We start from the raw sequence: 15972 nt of genomic DNA on the forward strand, positions 1-15972 counted from the left end.
AAAAAAAAAAAAAAAAAAAGAGTTGAAGCTGTTTTCTTCACTAGAGAAAAGCAAGATAGATTTCTTACCCATATTAGCCCTACAAGATGTAGAGTGAGACAAAAATTAGTCTGTTACAACCATAAGTATTTTCAACATTTCTTAATAAAAGCCTTTATTTATTTATTTATTTTTGAGACAGAGTTTCATACTGTTGCCCTGGGTAGAGTGCCATGGCAGCAGAGCTCACAGCAACCTCAAACTCTTGGGCTTGAACTGTCCTCTTGCTTCAGTGTCCTGAGTAGCTGGGTGGGACTACAGGCACCCGCCACAGTGCCTGGCTAGTTTTTTCTATTTTTGGTAGAGACAGGTTCTGTCTCTTGCCCAGGCTGGTCTCAAACTCCTGCTACTTGCCTTGGCCTCTCAGAGTGCTAGGATTTTAGGCGTAAGCCACTGTGTCCTGCCCATATTTACCAACGTTTTATCTTGAATTCCTAGACACTCAACTGAAGCACTAATGATCATAATATCTTTCTGCAGGAGCAGTGAGGAATTTTCCTAGTGAAGGGTGTGGCAGCATCAAAAAGCCAGACACTGAGCTAGGTATGTGCTGTGTCATGCCTTCATTCACACATTCATTCAGTCAATTATTTATTCAACCAAAATGTATTGAGTATCTACTGGGTTCCAGGGTAGATACTAGGAACACAGATATAAATATAAGGTTACAGCTGTAATGAGGGCTAAAGAAGAAAGCCTCAAGGTGCAATGAGTATGTTTGATGGGAAACGAGATTGTCCCACAGGTGAAGAAGAATTTTCCTGAGATAATACTAGTCATGCTAAGGTTTCATGCTAAGGTTTAAAAGAAGTTAAGATGTTCCTAGCAAATCTATGTTGTATGTATTACTATATTCGCCTCTTATAAGAAGCAATCGAGTCTCAGATAAATCTAGCAATGACGAAATAAGTGGGTAAGCCAGGATTTGAACCTGCGTCTGTGATTTTTTTTTTTTTTTGAGACAGAGCCTCAAGCTGTCCCCCTGGGTAGAGTGCCGTGGCATCACAGCTCACAGCAGCCTCCAACTCCTGGGCTCAAGTGAGTCTCCTGCCTCCGCCTCTCAAGTAGCTGGGACCACAGGCTCCTGCCACAATGCCCAGCTATTTTTTGGTTGCAGCTGTCATTGTTGTTTGGCGGGGCCCGACTGGATTTGAACCCACCACCTTAGGTGTATGTGGCTGGCACCTTAGTCACTTGAGCCACAGGTGCCAAGCCTGCGTCTGTGATTTTTGCAATGCAATGTGTATTTACCCATTGAGTGACTCTGTGCATGCTTGGATTAACATGTTCTTGCACTGTTGGAATTGCATGTGGACAGACATCTGCCTTCCCAGTTAGACTAGGAAGCTGGGGCTTCAGTTTACATAACTCAGTTTCAGATATATAAGTGCCAATCTATAATCATTATATTCAAGGCAATTTTGTTCATTTCAAAGAATCATTTATTGGGGGAAGGGATTTTGGAGAATGTTTGTATCTTAAAACAAAATTTCTATGAAAGTTTGAACTTAAGCTGTTCCTTTTCTTTTCCCTGAATTATAGAGGTATTTATTCAAATTGATTCTATTGAAACGCTAACGGCACTCAAAGTTGTATTATTCTTTTAAAATGGCCTCTGCGGTCCATAGCTATTTGAAGGCTCCCTTCTTTGTTTGATTTACTCAGAAAATCAAAGCCAAATTGTGGCTTATTTTAAGGCAATTGCAGATCTGTGTGATACAATCCTTGATTCAATTTATTTTTCTTTCCCCATTTTCCTCATGTATTTATTTTATTATCTTGTTTTGTACGTGTCTTATGAGTCACCTCTAATCCTTTCTGGAATATGGCAAGTTATAAATGAATAAATAATATTTTAGAAGACCTCACAAAGGAATTCAGCTTTAGAGAACTGAACTTCTATCAAAATAGTTCCATTATTCTTCTTCTATGTTTTTATTTTTATTTTAATCTTCTTATCTGGGAAGCACTTCTTATCTTCCATATCTTATAACAAAAGCCCTTCATTAGAAAAGGGGCACTGAAGGGATGCAGGCAGGGGGAGATGGAAGCAGGTAAGTCAAGGTACCCTGATGATGATAGTGGTGGTAGCAGTGGTGATGAAGGGGGTTTATGAGATCATTGTGTGGATATATTCTACAGGACCTTTGTACCAACAGTAAATGATTCTGTCATCTGGTTCCTGATTCACTGCCACGTACCAAAATTGAATGGGTAAATAAAGGTCATAAAAAATGAAGTATATAGGTAGTCAGACTGGTGATCGAGCAAAGTAAAATGTGAAAAAAAAAGGCAAAGCTGAAATCCTGAGCCTGGCTGAGGGGGAGGGGAGAACGAGAGGGTGGGTATTGCACGAGGCTGGCATAATGGAGGACTTTATTGTCTATGTCTTATTTCTCAATGAAGAATTCATTCATTGATTAGCTATGTAATTAATTCATTTATAGAGCACATGCCTACTGAGCAAGCTTCATGGCTAGGATTTCTTATCTCAGTAGTTGACCTGAATCATAGTCATTCCACAAATGACAGCCTAATGAAAGCTAAAACTTATTTTCACTAAAATCACCCAGTACTTTTAAATCTTAAACTGAGCATCATCAATTTTCAAAACTGGGAACTCACAGATTTGTAATAGAGACACATAACTAGGTCTTCTAAAACAGAACAACATCTCCAACAAACCTGACCTAAGAAAGTGAGGCTTTAACTCAGATGCTGTATTTTGTAAAACTCAGCTGTCGTGGGAAGGGTTACAAAGACCGCATGTTGTAGACATAAAGGAATCACCAGAACTATCAAACACAGGCGGCAGTCCTATCAGTTTAAACAGAGGACTTGAGTTTCATGGATATATTACATCTGGCCTAATTTTATTGCCTTGTTCTATACAAAGATAGGGATATATGAAAAGAAGAAAAAGTCAGGACTTTCTTTGGTGGTATTTTATATTAATGTGTTAGCAAACAATTCCCACCATGGAAGATTCTGCTTGACTCTTTAATAAGCCCATAGCAAGCCATTCCCTTGAAAGGGAAATATCATCTAATGATTTCCATCAAAAACTTGCTCATAAAAGAAGAGGGGTCAAGGAGGTAAAAGAGAAAAAGAGAGTAAGTCAACATGGAGAAATTCCTCTGCATTATTTATCATCAACCAATAAACCAATATTTAGTGAATGTTAATGAAAGATGCTATCAAAAAAACACAAAGAATATGACGCAGTTCTCACTCTAGGCTTTAATTTTAGTAATAACTTTAATAATTGTAATAACAATTTAAATCCCTTGTAAGTTTTCTCATAAATTGCTTATATTGTTGGGAGAAGTTATTTTGCTTGTGTGGGATTTGGGTTTTTTCATTTGTTTGTTTGTTTGTTTTTGCCTCTTTGTGCTACCTTGAATACTATGAAGAGATAAAGCACCAAAAATCCTCAGGATTCTTTTCCATCCCTAAAATACTATCCTATACCAGAATGAAGATTTATTCAATGATTCTTGTTCATATAGAGCTTAAGTGCATCCATTTTTAATTTTATCCAAGAGTATTTCTTTGCTAAAACATACTTTGTATAAAGAAAGTCCATAGTTTTATTTTTAGTTTTATTTATTTGTTTGTTTATTTTTTGAGACATATTCTAACTATGTAGTGTCAGGGTGTCACAGCAACCTCAACACTTAAGTGATTCTCTTACCTCAGCCTCCCAAGTACCTGGGACTACAGGCGCCCACCACAACACCCAGCTATTTTTTCATCATTGTTGTCATTGTTGTTTAGCAGGCCCCGGCTGGGTTCAAACCCACGAACCCCCGTGCAGTGGCCAGCTCCCTAACCACTGAACTATGGGTGCTCAGCCAAAAGCCCATGGTTTTAAGTGTCATAATTTTTTTATTGCTTGTTTAGCAAATTCATATTGGATAATCATTATATACTAGATGCTCTATTAGGTGCTTGGATATAACGCCTACACTTATAGGTCTTACTATTTAGTGGCCATTATTATACCAATGCCTGCGACAAATTTTGGAAAGCCTCACCCAGGAACTCAGATTTAAAGAGCTGTGTTCTCAAGAAGTTCTAGTCCTCTTTCAAAAACATTTTCAATTCCTTTCATTTTGTAAAGAGGAACCCATGATCTTTGCTTAGCCTCAGCAGTACACTAAGGCACTGTGAGATTGTTATCAGGAGATGTAAAACCGAGGTGGGTTATACATAGTAACAGAAGCGGCTACTTTGGGTTAAGAGAACAAGGGCCGTGAGACAGTGAGAGAAAAGCAGGAAGGATAAAAAATTATAGAGAACCGAGCCAGAAGAAAAGTCACTACTGTGTAATTATCTGTTACTTAAGGATGTGGTCCCTGTGGTTTCGGAGGGACTTGTTTGAGGCATGTTTGTCTGCAAAGCTGACTGAGGTTGTAGGCGGGGATACGAGGACAAAGAAAGTTAAAGTTTGTTAAAGAACAAACAGAAAAAAACTTTTGTGATGTCTGCAGCTCCTGAACACTTCCCGTTGTCTCCTGGACTATCTTGATGGCAGCTGGAGATGTTACACACATTTTGGAAGAAGCAAGTAAGCAAGAAAACCAAACAAAAAATCCCTGAGGATATTTTCTCATGGGAATGATGGGAGAACTTTCCCAGCCAGAAGTATGGCGTCACCCATGGGCTAGAAGAGCCCTTGCTTTGGGAAGCCTTCATCATCTCCCAACATTTCTCTCCATGTTTGTTTTTTTTTTTTTTTTTTTTATTTGATACTTACTCTTCCCAATTGGGAAGTTCTTCTTTAGAAAAAATTGCGTTTTATTATAATCACATTTTCCTTTTTTTTTTTTGAGACAGAGTCTCAAGCTGTTGCCCTGGGTAAAGTACCATGGCGTCATCATAGCTCACAGCAATCTCCAAGTCTTGGGCTCAAACGATCCTCTTGCCTCTTGCCTCTGTTTTTCTATTATTAGTAGAGACGGGGGTCTCGCTCTTTCTCAGGCTGGTCTTGACTCCAGAGCTGAGGCAATTCACCTGCTTCGGCCTCCCAGAGTGCTAGGATTACAGGCGTGAGCCACCTCTCCAATCTGGCCTATAATTTTATTTTCTGTTAGCCTCTATTATTGATTTCCTAAACAAAATGGAAGTAGCCTCTCATAGTTGAATACTGACAAGCAGGCAGTGATAAGGAAACATGCTGTGAGTCACCTTTGGAAGATAAGCCTGGTGACTTCATTTCCTTACCCTGAAACCACGTGGATTACTTGAAAGCAGAAATAAGGGTTCTTTCATATGTAGAGTATTCTCATTTGTCTTAAGCTTGTTCTGATGATGAGATCTGCTCTAGAGCCTTCCAATACTTCTTTTGTTTGGGAGGCCTTTTTTTTTTTTCTTTTTTCACAGTTTTTTGATGGGGCCCGGGTTTGAACCCTCTACCTCTGGCATATGGGGCTGGCGCCCTACTCCTTTGAGCCACAGGTGCCGCCCGGGGTGCCCAAAGGTGCCGCCCTGCTTTCTATGTCACACCTTCTCCTGATCAGTACCTTTGAAAATTTAGGTCTCGATTTTTTGAAGGGTGACTTTCTTCTTTACTGTAGCCCCCTACCCCAAGGTTAGATGTAGTTTTTAAAACACAATTGCTTACTTTTTTGGTGTATTCACTCCCAGTCATATTTAAAATGCCCTATGGTCTCTTCTTATTCTCTCAAATACTGTCAATTATGTTCTATATTCTATATTTATAATTTTCCATATTCTCTCTCCCCAAATCTCCATTCAACTGGCACTTGTCCTTACTGATTTCCATCTCTTGGCTTCAGATGCGTGTAGCTATGGTTTGACTTTTTGCTTTCTGCTGGAAAGGACTCTAGGGAGAATGAAAGAGGAATATTACCTGTGCAGGTCACTTAATAAACATATATTTATTGAAGGCTTCGTGTGCACCTAACCCAGGCCGGAGACTTGGTTATAATGAGGCATGAGGCAGCTGTAGTCCCTTTATGCTGTGAGGCAACCTGCTATAGGAGAAGTCCCAAGACCTAGATCGCAGGAACATCTAAGGCAGTTTGTAGGGTCAATAGGAAAATATCTGAGTTAATGAAATCTGAAAGATCGGAATGAGTTTGCCAGGTAGCCATGGCCCCCCATGGGAAGTAAGAAGAATGTTGTGGCAGAAGGGCAGAAGAGAGAGCAGTGGCAGGGCCCCACTTTGTCTCTGTCTTCTTAACTTTCCTGTAGGCTAAGGAATGTGGACTAACATGCATTAGTGCTTTACTGTTTATTTGGGAGGAAGCAACACTTATACATGTACTACTCTAAGTACATAAATAGTTTCCTTACTTTATGGAGTATTTATCTATAAGCTTTGGGATCAGATTATGATCCATTTGGAGGCTCCGTTTGGAGAGACTGTGGTCTCCAGGACTGTGAGAGTCATAGATTTAGAGGGATTTAAAGAAGGTATTTAAGGCCAGCACAGAGACCACAAGGAGGAGGAGGGAACCAGTGGGTGGGAAGAGGCAGAATGTGGTGAGAGATGCGGCTCAGCTGGTGGAGGAGGAGAGCTGTGGCTGGACCTTATAAACCATGTGAATCTGTTTGAACGTGATTGTGAGAGGGATGCGAAGCCACCATGTTAAGCCAATTTCTGTTGTTTCACCCAGAAATGTACCAGGGGTCGTAGTCCTTCCATCCCTTTGTCTTTTATCACATCCTTTGCTCTCCATTAAACTAGAAATAACAGAACTAAGAACGGACTGCAATGATTCTTTCTCCGATTTCAGTTTTACCAGAAACCATTGATAATTCTAGGCTGCTTTGATTAGAACAAAACTGTATTTAAATTATCATCAAAAAGATTTTCTCAGTACCCAATTGTGGGAAGTACTGAAGAAAGTAACACATAGAAAAAATACAGTCGTCTGGAGTCTACTGTTTGGAAACTTATCATTTCCTCCTCTGCCTGTGGCTGTCCACAAACTGGCGTCATTCCTCTGCGTTTACTCAACCTGGTCTGTCTCATCAGAGAACTGGAAATCCAACCCAATTTTTCTCTTGAGTGATCGTAAGGGTTACTAAGGAAGGTGTCACAACATTCTAACCAGAGAGCTGTTTTCTTCCCACCTTGGCAGGACCTCCGAGAATGAAAGAAGAAGTCATGATACGAATGGGAAAAGGATTTGGTTTCTCTTGGTTGACAGCTTTATTGCAGGACCTTGCTTTTGCCAACCACATCCAGACCTGTGCAGCTGGAAGACTGACTGCAATAAATCTGAACATCTCTTTGAAACGAGAGGCAATCTATCCCTTGTTTTCCAGACACTCATTTCTTTATAATTAAGGCAACATTATAGGGATTTCCCGCCATCTTCCATCCAAAGCTGCAGAGAGGATGACTGACTCTTTCCTGAGTAGATTTAACAGATCTTGGGCTGTGCATTAGCAAAGTCTTCCACAGAAAAATAGCTTGGTATGAGGAAGGAAGAAAGATCTTTTTTTTTTGAGACAGAGCCTCAAGCTGTCCCCCTGGGTAGAGTGCTGTGGTATCACAGCTCACAGCAACCTCCAACTCCTGGGCTCAAGTGAGTCTCCTGCCTCAGCCTCCCAAGTAGCTGGGACCACAGGCACCTTCCACAACGCCTGGCTATTTTTTGGTTGTAGCTGTCATTGTTGTTTGGCGGGCCCAGGCTGGATTCGAACCTGCCACCTTAGGTGTGTGTGGCTGGCGCCTTAGCCACTTGAGCCACAGGCACTGAGCCGGGAAGAAAGATCTTATTCATATGGTCCCTCATTACTAAATTAAGAATTTAGCTTTGAACTTCTGAATTCTATTCCTGCTATGCTCTTGAGGGTAGTTGGTCTTACCATATACTATGCATCAGCATCCCCCCACCAATACACAGGCACACTATCGTGTTTATGTCTTGTTGAGAGAGCACGTCCTTCCTTTCACTACTGATTGTGAAAAGTAATACCCCCCAGCTTCTGATTATGGCACCAGAACACCTGAACCTTCTCTCTTTGAGTCCCAGGAAAAGTCTGAGTTTGCATTTGGAGGACAAAGAAACACTTTTTTTTTTTGGTAGAGAGAATTGAACTATTCATTATTCTCCATAGAATTACAGAGAGAAGAAAAATATCAGCCAAATGCAATCTGATCTCATCTTATTTGTCCTTTAATCCTTCTAAGAATCTGTCTTTGACATTTTGGACATGAGCATAGAATAGCAACAGTGATAATAACGCCAGAGGGAGGAGAGGACTGTCTGTTTATGTTCCCCCAGCATTACTTACCACGCTGAATTGTGATTTTATTTGTATCTGTTTTTCTTATCTATGACATAGGAATCTGTAAGGACAAGGACAAGGTCTAATTCATCTCTCTCTGCTCAGAACAGAATACAGTATGTGTACTGTATGGCTACACATATGACTGGGTGCACACAAGCAAAAGGCATCACCCAACAATTATTTCCATTGTATTACTTTCTACTCATAAAAATTCCACTGCATTTGCTGGAAGTGCCACATCTGGATTTGAAGGAAACGACACATTCCAGTCCCATCGAATGACAAACATGCACTCATGGGCCCCCCTCATGCCATAGCCTGCTTGCTGGCCAAGGTCTGGGAGAACTGAGATTCAGGAACCCAAAGACCTATGTTTAGTCTCTGCCATTAGCTTAGTGACCTTGGTCAGGTCCTTGAATGTAATGGGGCTTCCACGCCCTTCTTTGTAAAATAGAAAATTTGGACAAAGGAATTCCTAACCTGGAATTCCATAGATTCATGGATGACTATCAAAAGAAGTCTGTGAAGAACTTCCTGAAATTATGTGTAAAATATTACTGCTATAAAAAACTATGTATTTGTGCATTTGTTTTGAGAAAAATGGCTCACAGCTTTCATTATGTTTTCTAAAGGAAAATCACTTCAAGAAAAGAAGTTAAGGAATCCCTGAGTAGTCAATTTTGACATCCTTTTCACCTATAAAATTTCTACACTTCTAAGAAAGCTAAAATTTATCCCACCATACTTATATATTTGTTTTCCTCTGATTGCCTATTTTCCTCCTGATTACTCACAACTTCATGATACTTTGAACATCTATCTAAACACAAGTTAAACTTCATCTATATTATCTGAATCTGGAGTTAGAGTTTTTACTTCTCCAAATTCCAGATAGTATATATTATAGTCATGCCCACAGTAAATACTGAATGAAAATGTTTATAGATTTATTTTATCCCAGAACACTGGCTATTTTCCCTCAAATACTCTCTGCCTGTCAGGACATGGGCCATAAGTATCATCTATCCTGGTGGTGCTAAGGGGGCAGACCACAGGGTGACACAGTGACATGATAGTTCAGGAGCACTGGGGACCCTGGATGATCAGAAAGTGGAGTTTTCTGACCCTTACCAGGAGTGACAGGTGGGCCATCCATTTATAAAGAAGTGGCCTGCAACTGTGATAGCAACTCTGTCAGCAGAGGCTGCCCCCTCAGAATATAAAGAAGTCAGAGTCAGGGGTGATGGAAGGAAAGAGTTTTGTTCAGCATGCCTGTGTCGGTTTCCTATTGTCCCTAAACTTAGTGGTTTACTTCCCCAGTTCTTGATGTGAGACATCTAAAATAGGTCTGCAAGGCTGCACACCTTCTAGAGCAGTGGTTCTCAACCTTCCTAATGCTGCCGCCCTTTCATACAGTTCCTGTGGGTCGCGACCCTCAGCTTGAGAACTGCTGTTCTAGAGGTTCTAAGGGGAGAAAGAATCCCTTTCCTTGGCCTTTGCTGTTCCCGGCCCCTTTCCTCTGTCTCCAAAGCCAGCATCATAGCATCTTCCAACTTTCTTTCTGTCCTGTCTGAGACTCTGTTGTCACATTGCTACTGTCTGACTTTGGCTCCCCCCACATAACTTTTATAAAGGTATGTGATTACATGACCCCCCCTGGATAATCCAGAATAATCTCCCCATCTCAAGATCTTTAACTTGGTCATCTCTACAAAGCCCTTTTGTATATAAAGAGGCAAAATTCACAATATCTGGGATGAGGAGGAGGACATGCCTGGGAGTCCCTATTCAGCCCCCCGCCCCACGATACCTTATGTCTGCTTGCAGCTACTTATTCATTATGCCATAATTTTATAGAAAAGGTCATGTTCATGAATATTATGTGCCAGGGGAGGAAAAAGCAGAAAGGGAATTTGTGTAGCCAAGTGTATGAACTAGTGGCAAAAAAAGAGGGAAGAACTAAGTGCGACCTGAAGTTTTTACCAAGCCACAGATCACCTTTGGAAAATGTAGGAGTCTCCTCTCACTGGCAGTTTATAACATCACTCTCTTCGACACAATTTACCAGTGCTGACAATTAAGTTCAGGAACTCATCCTAGCACAAGGGCTGCATACCTCATTACTGAATATCACTATGGTCACCTTCAAAGTACTCCCCTTGGGATGCTATGCACCAAGGTCAGTGCCTCGTCCACCCTCAGAGCAACTTTAGAACGCTTTTTCTGGAATGGCCATCAGAAAAAAAGTGCTTTGAAGGGTGGATTAGACCAGGTGTTTCAAACATCGTAGGGCCTTTCACTGTCCCCTCATAGTGCTCCCACCACCCACGAAGCAGAGCCCACATAGAGGTGAAGGCAGGTGAGAAACAGGGTGCAGGGAGTGGCAGGAGCCAAGGAAAAGTGAGATTCATGGAAGGACTAGTAAGGTGAAGATCTGGGGGGTTCCTGTGGATGTAAACACACTGGGGCTCAGAGAGCGGCTGCATGGCCACTGTGTTCAGCGGCCATGGAAATGCATCTGGGACAACACAGTGTACACCGGAACTATTTGTCCATGACAAGATGGTGTTGTGGGGAGGAGTGTGGGATTGCACTGCCTGACTTTCAATCTGGGCTCTTCCTCGTGACTTGAGAGAAGATATCTGATTTCCTATCTGTAAAGTAAGGAATTTGATGTTGTTTAACTTACTGTGTGTATTTATAGTGAGGAATAGGAATTATATGACCCATTAAAACAGTGCCTAGGATATCATTTTTGTAATTTTAGCATTAGCTATTGCTTTGACAGTGGGGTTAACCATATGTTGACTCAAGTTTTGTTTTTTATTGTGGAATGTCTTTTTTCATATAATTGTTTTAAAATAGAGGCTTACCATCAGTACTTCCATGTTCATGGAGAAGAAGTAGTATGGTTTCCTTCAGAATAAACAAAATCAACAAGTAAAATCTCAAAGAGTGAATAGGCGTTGCCACTTCTGCAAATTTTTATCTTGTGGTTCACTAGAACTTGTTTCCTGTGTTCTCAGGGGACAGAGACAAAGAGCCTTAGAATTCACTGTTAACAAATACTTTGGCTCCAAGCCTGTGGCTCAAGTGGCTAAGGCTCCAGCCACATACACCGAAGGTGGCGAGTTCGAATCCAGCCCAAACCCACCAAACAACAATGATGGCTGCAACCCAAAAATAGCCTGGCGTTGTGGCGGGCGCCTGTGGTCCCAGCTACTTGGGAGACTGAGGCAGGAGACTCACTTGAGCCCAGGAGTTGGCGGTTGCTGTGAGCTGTGATACCACAGCACTCTACCCAGGGGGACAGCTTGATGCTCTGTCTCAAAAAACCCCCCCAAAAAAACAACAAAAAATACTTTCAAAAACTCTTGTTAAACCACCAGAAAATATAAATTTTCAACATTAGATAGTGAGTTCTCTATCTTCAACCAAAGTGTTCTTACTTTGTTTTTTTTAAATTATCTTCTAAGAATTAATTTTATTTTTTTATAACTGAGTTTTATTTCATTTATTTCAAATACTATTTTGATTTTTTCCAACATTCTCAGCAGAAATTTCACAGGAGAAAGTACAAAACTATAGCAATGCCATCATATTTTATAATGAACAGATAACTATTTGGGGCCTGTCTTCATCTCAGATATGAAAGAGTATTTTCTCCTATTGAAATTCTAACCAGCTGTAAAAACCTGTGTTCATTATGCAGACATCACAGTGATGACTGGCCACTTTGTTGTTCATATTACTCTATCACAGTCACCATAAGTGGGCCCCAATTATTAGGATGCTCTCCAGAATTTTGCACCATCATCATATAGCATTACATGTGTGTGTGGTGCACCATATGTGACTATTGCATTGGAGTGCCTGGCTGCATAATGGAATATAGCTACCAACCCTGTTTCTATGACTCTGTTAGTATCAGTAAATATCACAACCAGGTTTGCTGTACTCTGCTTTGTTTGAGACTGACTCCCTCCTGAGTCAGAGCTTGTATTTTATTCATGACTATGTGCTAACCCTAGAAAAGTGCTGGGCATGCAGTAGGCACTCAGGAAATACTTGGTGAAGGGAAAAATGACAAAAATAAAAGCAATGAGGTTTAAGACGGAATAGTGATGTCCAAACAATCCAATAATCCATCAAAAAGAGGATAGGCAGCTTTAAGAGTTTCAGGAGTCTTATGGGATGAGGCCATTTAAAAAAATTTCCTTCTAATAAAAATAAGTCCCTGGGTTCTTTCTAAGTTTGCACTTAAGACACATAACTTAGAAGACTGCAATCGTCTAAGCAAGCAATCCTGGAAAAGATTAATAAGAATGAGAGAGACACAGTTAAACTCTTATTCAGAGTTTGAAATTTACTGTTTAAAAAGGCATTAATCATGACCATTAATCAATGGAAAGGAATGTTCACAGAAGGCTTGGAAGAAATGTTTGCTAAGGCAGAAAGTCGGAGAAATGGAAGGCACACATGCCCAAGCTGAGGACCAACTTTTTTCTTTCACTTCAACAAATTAAAGCTGCTGGAAAAGAACAACTGACCAGAGGGGCAACATTACTGTACAACCTGTAAAATACTGCCGAGGTCAGCAGAACCTCTGCTTTTTATTGTTTTTTCTGTGCCAGTGATTGTTGAGAAATGAGTTTCTAGCAAGCCTGACTTACACATTATGCTTAGAAGTTACTCAACACCAAGGATTTGGAAAGTACTTTTATTTCCTTTGGTATGTGGTAATGAGAGTGAGTTACATTTTCAGTAAATCTCTTTGCTTCTAAACTTTTTTAATAAGGCTAGCCCACAAAATCGACGCTCTTTCATCCGTTCACTCATGCTTGTTCCTTTGGTTTTCCCTTTGATTGTTGTTTTTAAGAATTATGTCCAAGCAAGTAACTATACCTCAAAGATTTCTAAAGCCATTAAGAAAACAAACAAACAAACAAAAAACAAGGCCACGCAGATACAGTTTTTATATGAGGAGACTTAGCTATGTAGAATCACAGTTTTAAAATCCCAAATGGAGTATCTTTAGGCATTTGTGTAAAATTTTTATGTGTGTATTTTAGGTGAAGACTAAGGATCAGCTGGTTTTATAGGGACCCAGGCCTGTCTCTAACTTAAGCTATTCCCTGCTTACTTTACATCTTTCAGATCATTGGAGAAGCCTATATTGCCTTGTCCTGCGTTATTTATTTATTTATTTATTTATTTTTTGAGACAGAGCCTCAAGCTGTCCCCCTGGGTAGAGCGCCATGGCATTAGAGCTCACAGCAACCTCCAACTCCTGGGCTCAAGCGAGTCTCCTGCCTCTGCCTCCCAAGTAGCTGGGACCACAGGTGCCCACCGCAACGCCTGGCTATTTTTTGGTTGCAGCCGTCATTGTTGTTTGGCATATCTGGGCTGGGGATTCGAACCCGCCACCCCAGGTGTACGTGGCTGGCGCCTTAGCCGGTTGAGCCACAGGCGCCGAGCCGTCCTGCGTTATTTAAAGATTCAACCATCATAAGCAAGACTATTTTTGTTTTGCTTTTTTGTTACTTCCATTCACAACTACAATCTTTGGGTTCTGGGCCATCTACACAGTTGGCTACTGTGAAGCAGAACTTGCCTTGCAAGGTGGATGGCTGCATTAGGGACCAAGGCTCCAGACTCTGGGACACAGAAAAGCAAACGAAGGTCACATGAGAATTAAATCGGTGACTTAGGACTGCATCACATGGCTTCCGTGAATTCCCTTACTTTCTACAGTCTAATCCTATGGAACATCAGAATATCAGGCCTTTTGGGGGGTGTATGACCAAGTCACCTAATCTAATTATGATCCATTTTCTTCTTGTGAATGGAAATCATCATAAAAAACTTTTATACACACAGATTTATCTTACCCTGGGAAACTATACTACTGTGAAGAGTCAAAAAATTCCAAAGCCTACTAGTTCAGGAAATCTTAGGCCAGACTCTGTAATCATCTCTCCTAAGGAGCAAAGCTAAACAGCTACATCAGGAAGTAGATAATAAAAGACAGATCACATTTAGACAAAGACATGGTTACTTTTTTATTTGAAGGAAAAAAAGTATGTTTTAATAAATACTGCGAAAACATTGACGAAACATACAAAGTGACTTCAACATTTTAAAAAAATGCAACAAAAGTTTTGCTTTATAACAGTTATAACTTATTTTCTTTTTACAATATTTAAATACAGAAAGCACTTGCCAGCGATTTTGTAATACTGCCCAAAGCATAATGCTGCGTCAATCAAAGCATATTATGTTGGTAAAATGTCTGTATTTCATGGGAAATGACTGGAATGGTATTTTCTTGCAGAGACAAAACAAAGTGCTTGTAAGACATAGAACTGAGTGTGGTAATTACCTTAATCTCTTCTTCTGCCACAATTTAATGGGAGCACAGCTTTAACACTTCAAAAATGAAGCATTATCTTGGAAAGAAAGCTCGTTTTCAACAAGCGCCAACAATAAACAGGTCAGATCTAGTTTCTTCTCTGTAAGAATCTCTGAAAGGAACTGGTCAAAAGAAATCTGTAAACTATTTTAAATGCTGATTATTTTATGTAACAACAGCGATTAAGTGTTGACATGGTCCTTGGCTGGATCTGGTTAAGTGAGGTTTGGCAATCACTCTCTAGAAATGTCCTAGTCCTGTGCCAGGACTGCAATTACTTAAGTTTCCGCTATGGGTTCGCTAAAGCTTGTCTAAGTGGGACTTCCTCTGATTAATGTTCATTTAAAGAAAGTGAAATAAACCAACACATCAGCAGATGCCGCTGGTTTCGGAGCTTCAGCCCCCAATAACAATTCTTTTGTTTTGCATTTTTGGTAACTGAAGTCCAGACAACTTTACTCACAAACTGTGCTTTCTGCTACGATTCCTTCATTCATTACCTCTTCTGGAGAAAATAGTACCTACACTTCTTGTTTTTTTCGCTCCTTGCATCATTCTATGACATCAAACCAAGACACCGTTTATTTGACTTTGCATTTTTTATCAACGATGGCAAAAAATATCACATTACCTTCTTTTCTAAACAGCACACAAAAATATTACATTGAGCAATTTACCACATTTTAATGACAATCACAATGATGAACAGAACCATCAGACTGAATAAAAAAATCAACATTTTTTCTATTTGATCTATGTGATCTTTGCAGTGCTGGTCTACAAATCTCGCGAGACTGCAAAAGCCTTTCTTTAGAACCGTCTTGTTCAGCTATCTTCAAGAAGGCCAGGTTTCCGAAGCCTCATAAAGTTTTCCTCTGGATATCCCCATGGGTCCTGATACAATTTCCATTTTAATGATGAGCTAGAAAGAAATTAGATCACATCCTCTAGAAAACTAAACGCTAAGGTCACAGTGCCAGTTCCCCAATGAGGATGGTGTATTAATATATTCTTTTTGTAAAGGAGATTAAAACATTCAGAAATTAAATCAAAGTAGCGATCCATGAATGGATTGTAACAACAACAACAACAAACCAAAAAAAAAATAACCAGGCATTGTAGAGGGCACCTGTAGTCCCAGCTACTTAGGAGGCTGAGGCAAGAGACTCGCTTAAGCCCAAGAGTTTGAGGTTGCTGTGAACTGTGACGCCATAGCACTCTACCAAGGGCAACAGGGTGAGACTGTCTCC

Source organism: Otolemur garnettii, unplaced genomic scaffold, assembly GCF_000181295.1.
Source record: "Otolemur garnettii isolate 467f Iridium unplaced genomic scaffold, OtoGar3 scaffold00064, whole genome shotgun sequence".
NCBI classification, from domain to species: domain Eukaryota; kingdom Metazoa; phylum Chordata; class Mammalia; order Primates; family Galagidae; genus Otolemur; species Otolemur garnettii.